Below are 13,744 nucleotides of genomic sequence, written 5' to 3'. Positions count from 1 at the left end.
ATGGTCTGAGCCACAGTCAACTCCTGGTCTTGTTTTTGCTGACTATATAGAGCTTCTCCATCTTTGGCTACAAAGAATATAATCAATCTGATTTCGATGTTGACCATCTGGTGATGTCCATGTATAGAGTCTTCTCTTGTGTTGTTGGAAGAGGGTGTTTGTTATAACCAGTGCATTTTCTTGGCAAAACTCTATCAGTCTTTGCCCTGCTTCATTCCATATTCCAAGGCCAAATTTGCCTGTCACTACAGGTGTTTCTTGACTTCCTACTTTTGCATTCCAGTCCCCTATAATGAAAAGGATATCTTTTTTGGGTGTTAGTCCTAAAAGGTCTTGTAGGTCTTTATAGAACCATTCAACTTCAGCTTCTTCAGCATTACTGCTTGGGGCATAGACTTGGATTACTGTGATATTGAATGGTTTGCCTTGGAAACAAACAGAGATCATTCTGTTGTTTTTGAGATTGCATCCAAGTACTGCATTTAGGACTCTTTTGTTGACCACGATGGCCACTCCATTTCTTCTGAGGGATTCCTGCCCACAGTAGTAGATATAATGGTCATCTGAGTTAAATTCACCCATTCCAGTCCATTTCACTTCGCTGATTCCTAGAATGTTGACATTCACTCTTGCCATCTCTTGTTTGACCACTTCCAATTTGCCTTGATTCATGGACCTGACATTCCAGGTTCCTATGCAATATTGCTCTTTACAGCATTGGACCTTGCTTCTATCACCAGTCACATCCACAGCTGGGTATTGTTTTTGCTTTGGTTCCAATCCTTCATTCTTTCTGGAGTTATTTCTCCACTGATCTCCAGTAGCATATTGGGTACCTACTGACCTGGGGAGTTTCTCTTTCAGTGTCCTATCATTACTAGACCATTCAGCATGACCTAAATCAAATCCCTTATGATTATACAGTAGAAGTGAGAAATAGATTTAAGGGCCTAGATCTTAGATAGAGTGCCTGATGAGCTATGGAATGAGGTTCGTGACATTGTACTGGAGACAGGGATCAAGACCATCGCTATGGAAAAGAAATGCAAAAAAGCAAAATGGCTTTCTGTGGAAGGCTTACAAATAGCTGTGAAAAGAAGAGCAGTGAAAAGCAAAGGAGAAAAGGAAAGATATAAACATCTGAATGCAGAGTTCCAAAGAATAGCAAGAAGAGATAAGAAAGCCTTCTTCAGCAATCAATGCAAAGAAATAGAGGAAAACAACAGAATGGGAAAGACTAGCGACCTCTTCAAGAAAATCAGAGATACCAAAGGAACATTCCATGCAAAGATGGGCTCAATAAAGGACAGAAATGGTATGGACCTAACAGAAGCAGAAGATATTAAGAAGAGATGGCAAGAATACACAGAAGAACTGTACAAAAAAGATCTTCACGACCCAGATAATCACAATGGTGTGATCACTGACCTAGAGCCAGACATCCTGAAATGTGAAGTCAAGTGGACCTTAGAAAGCATCACTATGAACAAAGCTAGTGGAGGTGATGGAATTCCAGTTGAGCTATTCCAAATCCTGAAAGATGATGCTGTGAAAGTGCTGCACTCAACATGCCAGCAAATTTGGAAAACTCAGCAGTGGCCACAGGACTTGAAAAGGTCAATTTTCATTCCAATCCCAAAGAAAGGCAATGCCAAAGAATGCTCAAACTACTGCACAATTGCACTCATCTCACACGCTAGTAAAGTAATGCTCAAAATTCTCCAAGCCAGGCTTCAGCAATATGTGAACTGTGAACTTCCTGGTGTTCAAGCTGGTTTTAGAAAAGGCGGAGGAACCAGAGACCAAATTGCCAACATCCGCTGGATCGTGGAAAAAGCAAGAGAGTGCCAGAAAAACATCTATTTCTGCTTTATTGACTATGCCAAAGCCTTTGACTGTGTGGATCACAATCAACTGTGGAAAATTCTGAAAGAGAGGGGAATACCAGACCACCTGACCTGCCTCTTGAGAAATTTGTATGCAGGTCAGGAAGCAACACTTAGAACTGGACATAGAACAACAGACTGGTTCCAAATAGGTAAAGGAGTATGTCAAGGCTGTATATTGTCACCCTGTTTATTTAACCTATATGCAGAGTACATCATGAGAAACACTAGACTGGAAGAAACACAAGCTGGAATCAAGATTGCCGGGAGAAATATCAATAACCTCAGATATGCCGATGACACCACCCTTATGGCAGAAAGTGAAGAGGAACTTCAGTTCTAATGAGGTGGATGAAACTGGAGCCTATTATACAGAGTGAAGTAAGCCAGAAGGAAAAACACCAATACAGTATACTAACTCATATATATGGAATTTAGAAAGATGATAACAATAACCCTGTATATGAGACAGCAAAAGAGACAGTCTTATGGACTCTGTGGGAGAGGGAGAAGGTGGGAAGATTTGGGAGAATGGCATTGAAACATGTAAAATATCATGTATGAAACGAGATGCCAGTCCAGGTTCAATGCACGATACTGGATGCTTGGGGCTAGTGCACTGGGACGACCCAGAGGGATGGTATGGGGAGGGAGGAGGGAGGAGGGTTCAGGATGGGGAACACATGTATACCTGTGATGGATTCATTTTGATATTTGGCAAAACTAATACAATCATGTAAAGTTTAAAAATAAAATAAAATTAAAAAAAAATACTAAAAAAAAAAAAAAAGCCTCTTGATGAAGGTGAAAGTGGAGAGTGAAAAAGTTGGCTTAAAGCTCAACATTCAGAAAACAAAGATCATGGCATCTGGTCCCATCACTCCATGGGAAATAGATGGGGAAATAGTGTCAGACTTTATTTTTCTGGTCTCCAAAATCACTGCAGATGGTGACTGCAGCCATGAAATTAAAAGACACTTACTCCTTGGAAGGAAAGTTATGACCAACCTAGATAGCATATTCAAAAGCAGAGACATTACTTTGCCAAAAAATGTTCATCTAGTCAAGGCTATGGTTTTTCCTGTGGTCATGTATGGATGTGAGAGTTGGACTGTGAAGAAGGCTGAGTGCCAAAGAATTGATGATTTTGAACTGTGGTGTTGGAGAAGACTCCTGAGAGTCCCTTGGACTGCAAGGAGATCCAACCAGTCCATTCTGAAGGAGATCAGCCCTGGGTTTTCTTTGGAAGGAATGATGCTAAAGCTGAAACTCCAGTACTTTGGCCACCTCATGCGAAGAGTTGACTCATTGGAAAAGACTCTCATGCTGGGAGGGATTGGGGGCAAGAGGAGAAGGGGATGACAGAGGATGAGATGGCTGGATGGCATCACTGACTCAATGGACGTGAGTCTGAGTGAACTCCGGGAGTTGGTGATGGACAGGCAAGCTTGGTGTGCTGTGATTCATGGGGTCGCAAAGAGTTGGACACGACTGAGCGACTGATCTGATCTGATCTGACAGTGTACTATGCTGTGCTGAGTCACTCAGTCATGTCTGACTCTTCGTGACCCCCATGGACTGTAACCCATTCCAGGCTCCTCTGCCCATGGGGATTCTCCAGGCAAAAATACTGGAGTGGGTTGCATGCCCTCCTCCAGGGGATCTTCCCAACCCAAGGACAGAACCCAGGTCTCCTGCAATGCAGGCAAATTCTTTACCATCTGAGCCAGTGTACTAGAATTAGGCCTTTATTGAGGGTAGGAACTGTGTTGTTTTTCATTCATCAGCCCTTGCTTTGGTTTTGGCACATGGAAATTGCTCAAAGACCTGTTGGAGTGAACTGAAGTCTTCAGCAGCAACAATAAATGTGATAGTGACCTGGTAAATGTACACCCAATCACTATGTAGGGAGGATAATATCCACAAAGAGACAGTATTATATAACTGATAAATTCACTAATTTGGAATTTTATGTAATAAAAATTATGCAATAAATAAGTCATAGTTTCCAAAATCTGGAAAATGAACAGGTAGTGAGTAATTGTAGTTAGACTTATAACCTATAATATTCTCTCATAAGCATACAATGAATTTGTGAAAATAAATGTCTAATTCTGAGGAATAACCATGAAGATTATATTTATCACAAAGAACATATAAGTCTTTTAAAAGCAAAATTTAGGGGAAAAAAACAAAAAAAAAACCTCATAGCCAGTCTTGTTTAGAGATACAAAAGTGATAGTCTTCAAGTGTTTTCAAAAAATGGTCTTTGTTATTTAAATACAGGGTATGTGACTGTCAGAGCTATACTGATTCTCACTGAAATTTCTGTCTCAGTGTTGTTTTTTTTATTTTAATTGTAATTTAAAAGTAGCCAAAATCAATATATCATGCTATTGAACTGGAATCCAGAACAGAGTTTCCAATCAGACTTGTTTCCATCAAAGCTTCACTACTTATTAACATGTAAGCTTAATTAAGCCATTAAGCCTCCCTGAATCCCAACTTGCTCACCTTAAAGCGAAGCTATAATATTTATATCATAGAGATGCTAAGATAAAAAAAGAAAAATAGTAATATATCTGGTACATTTCTGACACTGTAGGCACACAATAAAAGTCTGTTAATATTATCATAGAGTGATCTTTTACATTAAAAGTTCATTTCAACTAAAGAGTTTAAAAATTATTATAGAGCCGCCATGTATAAAAATTACTCTATTTTTTAATCTCATTTTTGAAAAGTGACTTTCTCCTTAGCTTCTTATATCAGTATCTTTCGAAAGATTTCCCCACGATAATGTGTTTAAGTATCTCCTTGATATGTTTTTATAATATAAAATAAATATATCAAAGGAAGTCTATGGAATTTTTAAAAACAATGTGATGTTAGGTTAAGAAATAAGTCATAATTCAATAAAAAAAATTACGTTTAACAGAACAATGCACCATTATTATTTTTTGCTTATTTTCAAATGGAAGAGTCTGGCGCTTTTTCTCAGAGTTGGCAGTATAACTCTGGTTAGTAAATGTTAACCCTACATGATTTAATCTAGAGGGCAAATATTAAGGAATATATGTGTGTTTGCTCAGTCGTTAAGTCATGTCCAACTCTTTGCTAATCCATGGGCTGCAGCCTGCCAGGCTCCTCTGTCCATGGAATTTCCCAGACAAGGGTACTGGAATGGGTGGCCATTTTCTCCTCCAGGGGATCTTCCAAACCAAAGAACTGAACTCCCATCTCTCGCATCTTTTTCACTGGCAAGCAGATTTTTATACCACTCTTATACCACAGTTGGTACAGACAAATAAAACCATCAGGTCAGAATTTGGTTTTCAAGTCAGATATAAAAACATAGAGGCTATGATATTGGCTAGAAGAGAGGGGGAAAGATTCTATGCAAGTATATGAGTACAACTGTGATGGGATCCTGAAAGGAAAATAATTTGTGTCAGTGAGAATGAGATTAAGATGTGAAAAGGGCAGAATATCCACAAAGGAATAGGTGCCAGCAGCTAGCTTCTCTTTTAACTGTGGCCAGTAGGCGACATTTCAGTGATCTGCCTACCCTACTCTCTCGATAAAGAATTCTTGGATAAACTAATATTATTTACAACCAAGCAAAAATAAACATCTTGTTGTTTCACAGATTGGTTCATGAACTTTTTTGGTTGTTTCTATTAAGTTGAGTTTGCCTCTCTGCCATGTACAACTCTGGGATATACGCAGAAGTCTTCATTCAGTACAGTTCAGTTCAATTTAGTCGCTCAGTCATGTCCGACTCTTTGCAACCCCATGGATGGCAGCATGCCAGGCCTCCCTGTCCATCACCAACTCCCAGAGTTTACTCAAACTCACGTCCATTGCTCTTTGGAAGGAAAGTTATAACCAACCTAGATAGCATATTGAAAAGAAGAGACATTACTTTGCCAACAAAGGTCCGTCTGGTCAAGGCTATGGTTTTTCCAGTGGTCATGTATGGATGTGAGAGTTGGACTGTGAAGAAGGCTGAGTGCCAAAGAATTGATGATTTTGAACTGTGGTGTTGGAGAAGACTCTTGAGAGTCCCTTGGACTGCAAGGAGATCCAACCAGTCCATTCTAAAGGAGATCAGCCCTGGGATTTCTTTAGAAGGAATGATATTAAAGCTGAAACTCCAGTACTTTGGCCACCTCATGTGAAGAGTTGACTCATTGGAAAAGACTCTGGTGCTGGGAGGGATTGGGGGCAGGAGGAGAAGGGGACGACAGAGGATGAGATAGCTGCATGGCATCACTGACTCGATGAATGCGAGTCTGAGTGAACTCCGGGAGTTGGTGAGGGACAGGGGAGGCCTGGAGTGCTGCGATTCATGGGGTCACAAAGAGTTGGACACGACTGAGTGACTGAACAGAACTGAACTGAATGTCCATTGAGCTGGTGATGCCATCCAACCATCTCATCCTCTGTCGTCCCCTTCTCCTCCTGCCCTCAATCTTTCCCAGCACCAGGGTATTTTCAAATGAGTCAGTTATTCACATCAGGTGGCCAAAGTATTCAAGTTTCAGCTTCAACATCAGTCCATCCAATGAATATTCAGGACTGATCTCCTTTAGGATGGACTGATTCGATCTCCTTGCAGTCCAAGGGACTCTAAAGAGTCTTCTCCAACACCACAGCTCAAAACCATCAATTCTTCATGGCAGTGCACATAAATCAGTCCCAATCTCTCAATTCAACCCCTCCGCACCTTGCATCTACATGTCCATTCTCTACGTCTGTATCTCTATTCCTGCCCTGAAAATAGATTCATCAGTACCATTTTTCTAGATTTCCACTAGAGTCTGTCATACAGAGTGAATAATTCAGGAAGAGAAAAATAAATATCATATATTATGCAGCAGTGTTTTGAATGCAAAAGCATTATGATCAAACCATTGGTTCCTGTTAGTGCTTTTCAAAGCCTCTTCTTTCTTTCAGGAAACACAGGTGGATGACAGGGTGATTCTTAGTTCTTAGTGATTCCCAAGGATAGCAGTTATCATCAGTTTCCTCTGTTACAGGGGCAGCTACTGACAACAAATATTCCAAGTGACTTCTATCTTCCTTATCAATTTATTGCCCATTTTCTGGAGAACATTTCAATCAATCATTACTTTTTCAACACCTTATCTACAGGACTTTTTCCAGTATGCTTCTAATTTTCTTAGTTAAATGAAATCAATAAAATTATACTTAGAATAATCCTTGACACATAACTGCAAGGAAATGCATTCATTTAAGGTAGTACCTATGGTTTGGGCTTCCCAGATGGTGGCAGGGGTAAAGAGCCTGCCTGCCAATGCAGGAGACCTAAGAGACACAGGGTTCAATCTCTGGGTTGGAAAGATCCCCTGTAGGAGGGCATGGTAGTCCTCTCTAGTATTCTTGCCTGGAGAATCTCCATGGACAGAGCAGCCTGGCAAGCTACAGTCTATAGGATCACAAAGAGTCGGACGTGACTGAAGGGACTTAGCATGCATGCATGCAACTTTTTTTAAAGTTCACCTGTGATGTCCTAGGGAAGCAAGCTTGAATAACACTACTTACTGATTGTAGTCATGTTTCCATCAGCTGTATGCCCACAGATAGCCCTGTCTGGAGAGTAAGAGCAGAAATGTATTTGCTTTCCAAGCTCAAGTTGATTGTTATGTATTCTAACCTTTTCAAGTGGTTGCAATGGAAATTTCTCTAGTACTGTGTTAATTTATTTAATATTCCTAAAGTTTATTTTTATGTATATCTCCTGATGCTACTTCTCCTCACCTATCAGTAAAAGGCTCATGAATACTTGTGTAAACTGGGGTTTATGTGGAAAATTCTTAAAGAGATGGGAATGCCAGAAACCTGACCTGCCTCCTGAGAAATCTGTATGTAGGTCAAGAAGCAACTGTTAGAACTGGACATGGAACAATGGACTGGTTCCAAATCAGGAAAGGAGTATGTCAAGGCTGTATATTGTCACCCTGCTTATTTAACTTATATGCAGAGTACATCATGAGAAAGGCTGGACTGGATGAAGCACAAGCTGGAATCAAAATTGCTGGGAGAAATATCAAAACCTCAGATATGCAGAAGACACCACCCTAATGGCAGAAAGCAAAGAAGACCTAAAAAGCCTCTTAATAAAAGTGAAGGAGGAGAGTGAAAAAGTTGTCTTAAAACTCAACATTCAGAAAACTAAGATCATGCCATCTGGCCCCATCAGTTCAGTTCAGTTCAGTCTCTCAGTCATGTCCGACACCATGAACTGTAGCATGCCAGGCCTCCCTGTCTGTCACCAACTCCCGGAATTTACCCAAACTCATGTCCATTGAGTCGTGATGCCATCCAACCATCTCATACTCTGTTGTCCTCTTCTCCTCCTGCCCTCAATCTTTCCAGCATCAGGGTCTTTTCCAATGAGTCAACTCTTCACATCAGGTGGCCAAAGTACTGGAGTTTCAGCTTCAACATCAGTCCCACCAATGAATATTTAGGATGGATTTCCTTTAGGATGGACAGGTTGGATCTCCTTGCAGTCCAAGGGACTCTCAAGAGCCTTCTCCAACACCACAGTTCAAAAACATCGATTTTTCTGCACTCAGGTTTCTTTATAGTCTGACTCTCACACCCATGCATGACTACTCCAAAAAACATAACCTTGACTACATGGATCTTTGCTGGAGGAGTAATGTCTCTGCTTTTAATATGCTGTCTAGGTTGGTCATTGGAGAAGGCAATGGCACCCCACTCCAGTACTCTTGCCTGGAAAATCCCATGGACGAAGGAGACTGGTGGGCTGCAGTCCATGGGGTCGTGAAGAGTCGGACACGACTGAGCAACTTCACTTTCCCTTTTCACTTTGATGCATTGGAGAAGGAAATGGAAACCCATTCCAGTGTTCTTGCCTGGAGAATCCCAGGGACAGGGGAGCCTGGTGGGCTGCCATCTATGGGGTCACACAGAGTCACACACGACTGAAACGACTTAGCAGCAGCAGCAGCAGGTTGGTCATAGCTTTTCTTCCAAGGAGCGAGCGTCTTTTAATTTCATGGCTGCAGTCACCATCTGCAGTGATTTTGGAGCCCCCAAAATAAAGTCTTTCACTGTTTCCACTGTTTCCCCATGTATTTGCCATGAAGTGATGGGAAAGTGAAGTCACTCAGTCATGTCCAACTCTTTGTGACCCCATGGACTGCAGCCTACCAGGCTCCTCTGTCCATGGGATTTTCCAGGTAGGAATACTGGAGTGGGTTGCCATTTCCTTCTCCAGGGGATCTTCCCCACCCAGGGATTGAATCCAGGTCTCCCGCATTGTAGGCAGATGCTTTACTGTCTGAGCCACCAGGAAGTGATGGGACCGGATGTCAAACCGATAGCTAGTAGGCACCTACTGTATAGAACAGAGAGATTTGCATGGTGCTCATTGATGACCTGGATGGGATGTAGGGGGCAGGGAGGTCCAAGAGGGAGGGTATATATGTATGTACGTAGCTAATTCACTTCTTTGTACAACAGAAACTAACACAACATCATAAAGCAACTATACCCCAATTAAAAACAAACAAATAGTAACAGCAAAACACTGCAGCTCCATGTTGATCATACATATAGTTTAAAATTTAAAATGAACTGTGTGACTCAGGCTCCATTTATCTCAAAAATGTCATTTTCCCATATTACACACTAAAATCTCAGTTGTGCTGGTTTTCTTTTAGTTCTTAGAATGTCCCCAAATTCCTTTCTTTCCACATCAGGCCCTGGTGCATGGTGTCCCTTTATTTTGAACGCTCTTCCTTCACCCTTCCCTGCTCCTATCAACAGTAAGCCTGTTATCTCCCTCATTTTTAAATATCTTAAATCACAGCTTCTCAGAAAACCCTGCCTACCCGATCCACTAGATGAAGTAAGGCTCCTCTGACATACCATCTCCTTGATCTTATATATTTTCATTAGGATCTTAAATAATTGTAAAATTTAAAAAATGTCTCATTATGTGTCCAATGCCATTTTCTCCCATGAAATTTTATGTTCTCTGCATGTATAAAAGTCTAACATGGGCAATTTTAACATGCACTGTGTTCCCACTACCTAGCTTAGTACTTGGCAAGGGCTTGCAATCATTTGCCTAGTATCTATTATGTGAACAACTAACAAACTGAGTACTTACATACATAAACAAAATTAATCCCACTGAAAAAACTACCATTGGAATGGAACTGTGTTAGGCTGCTAAATCCATATGTGATTCAACTATGGCATACAAATGAAAGTTTACAGTTATTATTTTCCTTTCTCTTTGGAGAACTTCTTATAACCATTCTTTAAAGGTAAGTAGGCTGATGACAAATTCTCTTAGTTTTCTTTCTTCTGAGAGTGCATTTATTTCTAAGAATATTTTTGCTATATATAGAATCTGAGGTTGATATTTCTTTTCTTGAAAAACAAATTGCACTTCCTTCTGAAGCCATAGCTTCAGATCAGAAATATCCTGTCACTCAAACCATTGTTCCTGTATAGGAAATGGATCATTTCTATTTTGCTGTATTTAGGCTTTTTTCTGTCTTTAGTTTTCAGAAGTTTGATCATGATGCATCTCAACCTGGACTTTTTCTATTTTTTCACTTATTAAAAGAGTTCATAATTGTTCATGAAAGAAGTAGATGATTTATTACTGTTGTTCAGTTGCTAAGTCATATCCAACTTTTGCAGCCCTATGGACTGCAGCAAGTAGATGATTACTTTTTTCAAATACTAGTCAGATAATTCTAATAGTTGAATTATCTCAGTGTTAGCATCTATAGATTATCTTTCATCATTCAAGTTGTGATTATTCTGGTTCTTGGATTGGTGTGTGACTTTGGATTGTATTTTGGACTTCTAGAATATGTTGTGAGATTCTGGATTCACAATTTAATCTGTTTTAGTGAAGAGTCACCCTGTTTAGTGATGGTAGAGATAGGGTGGAAGTGGAGGTTCAGATGCTCACTGGGCTCTACTGACACTGCCCTTGAAAGGGCAGAGCATGGCATTCTACTACCTTGCTACTGGTGGACAGGGGTAGAAACTCAGCCCTTTATGATCTCCACCAATACTATCCTATGAGCAAAAGCAGAATGTCACTCAGTGCTGCCTCACACCATTTTGTGCTTCCTCAGTGCTGACAGCAAGGCGGAGAACAGTGAGGGTGGAGGTTCATCACTCCACTGAGCTTCCCGGATACTGGCGCAGATGCCAGGGTGCTGGATAACACCAACGAGCACTGCTTTATTCCACAGTTTTGCTGCCTAATAGGGTCAAAGTTTGGCTCTTTGCTTAGCTCAAACAAGAACAATCTGGTGTGATAATCAGAGCACCATATGTTGCTATCTATTGTTGGTATGGATGAGGGGAGAATGTGTGGAACTTTGGCCCAGTGCTCAGCTGCCCTGACACCAAGAAAGGGGAGAGGAAAAATTTTCCACTGGTATTTAGATAAAATACAGTGGGTATCGTCAACAATTTTACCACTCTGTTAAGCTACCATTTTCCTTCTTCTTTGGCTAAGTAGAGCAGGCTTCTCTTAGGGGTTTTGTCTACCTCTTTTGAGTTTCAGGTTGCAGGCCCCTGTGCCTCATCCTGGCTATATAAAAGTTGAAAATGACAGCCAGGAAGCTCACTGTATTTTCATTCATCAAATCTCATTGTCCTTAGTCAGCTCCACATTTTCTTTCCAATCAGTCAGAATCTTCCTATGTTTGCTTGTTGTATTATGTTCAAGTTTTTAAGTTGCGTCAGGAAGGAAAACTTTTTTTCTACTTTCATAGTTTTTTAACTCATCTAATAATTAGATTGACATAAGACAGATTAACAGGAGAAAAACAAAATTAAGTTCATGTGTACAGGAACCTCCCATAGACATAAGAGGTTCTCAGGCACTCAGGCAATTGAGACTTATATTGAGCACACAGGCAAGTATGTCATCCTTAACTAAGGAGAAGAAGGTAGGGGTCTAGGTCCTCAAATGATGACAAATCACAGCAAGATGGAAAGAGCAAATGTTTGGCAAACAAGTGTTTTCCATGCCAAGCACAGACAATGGGACAGAGAGGAGTTTGAACAGACCCTGCTGAGCACCCCCAGCTTATCACATGTAACCCATACTCGTCATAGTTATCTCTGGTGATAGTTTCTTCCTAGAACAGACCCTTTATTTAAATTATTTTAGGTAGTTAAGGTGAAGGCAAAAAAGTTTTTTTTTTTAAATCTGCTCTATCTCGATTGCCTGTCACTCAAAACAATCCACATGCCAATACGGCACCTTCTGAGGCAGTGTTTTCTATCTTCCTTTCCCGGGTGGTGCTGGTGGTAAAGAACTTGCTTGCCAATGCAGGAAATATAAAGCAATGTTGGTTTGACCTCTGGATCCGGAAGATCCCCTGTAGGAGGGCAAGGAAACCCACTCCAGTATTCTTGCCTGGATAATCCTCATGGACAGAGAAGCCTGGTGGGCTACAGTCCATGAGGTCACAAAAGAGTCGGACATAACTTAGTGATAAAACATGCAAACAAAAGGGCTTCCCTGGTGACTGAGATAATAAAGAATCTGCCTGCAATATAGGACATCCAGGTTTGATCCCTGGGTTGGGAACATCCCCTGGACAAGGGAACAGCAACCCACTCCAGTATTCTTGCCTGGAGAATCCCATGGAGAGAGGAGCCTGTCAGGCTACAGTCCATAGGATCACAAAAAGTCAGACCCACTGAAGTGACTAAACACACACAGATTCTACTCTTCAGTTGATAGCCCACCATGCTACTCTGTCCGTGGGATTTTCCAGGCAAGATTACTAGAGTGGGTTGCCATTTCCTTCTCCAGAGGATCTTCCCAACCCAGGGATAGAACCCAGGTCTCCCGCATTGTAAGCAAGATGCTTTACCTTCTGAGACACCAGGGAAGTCTGTTTCACAACTTGAAATTACATCTTCAATGAAAACTGTACATATACATATATATATCCATATATTTGTTTATATATAAAGCTATATATATATCTGTCTATATATATCTGGATGGATAGATATATATTTAGATAGTATATCTCTATATATGCAGTGTATGTATAGTGACATTATATATTTTTATACACCTATATAGAATGTGCCAGTATGAGTTATATCTATAAGGATTTTTATTAAAAACACAAAAAAACCTGTGTTCCTGTAAGTAGCAAACCATTAGTTGTTTTTGTTGATGTTTTGAAAAGTGGAATAAAGTAGAAATTTTATTTAGCAAGTTTATTTTCTATTAGCAGCATTCCATATTGCATAATGAAGTTAAGTTTGTGCTAGGAATCAGCAATATGATTATTAATTATTTCACTACCACTCATGACTCTAGGCAAGTTATAGAATCTCCCTGAGTGTCACATTTCTCATTTGGAAATGGATTTTGTGGGTATGTGATAGAATATATTATCTTGACAATCCTTCCTAGCTCTCAAGTTTTTTTTTAAATTTTTTAAAACATAAAATTTAAAATTTGCATACTTGTTCTTTAGATATACTAGGAACAGAATGTTACTCAAGTCTTTAGTCAAAAACAAGCTGCATTGTACATTGAATAGGAAGGATGAGTGTTTAACACTATCACACCCAGTAAATTTTGCTTTTCTTAGAGACAGCCTCATTTATAATAAAATTTTCCTTGGTCCAATCGTTCTATGACAGCCACAGCTGTGCCTTCTCTGAGCCCTCTCCACTCTGGTGGGTGGCCTGCTGTTTTACTTTAGGAAGCCTCAGATATGCTCTTGCTAATGCTTAAGACCTATCTCTCAAACTTGAGTCTTATCTCTCTAATGAATGCCTGTTCACCCTCA

This window comes from Bos javanicus, chromosome 14 (genome assembly GCF_032452875.1).
Source record: "Bos javanicus breed banteng chromosome 14, ARS-OSU_banteng_1.0, whole genome shotgun sequence".
NCBI lineage: Eukaryota > Metazoa > Chordata > Mammalia > Artiodactyla > Bovidae > Bos > Bos javanicus.
The sequence above is the reverse complement of the archived record's forward strand: the minus strand, read 5'-3'. Positions refer to the sequence as shown.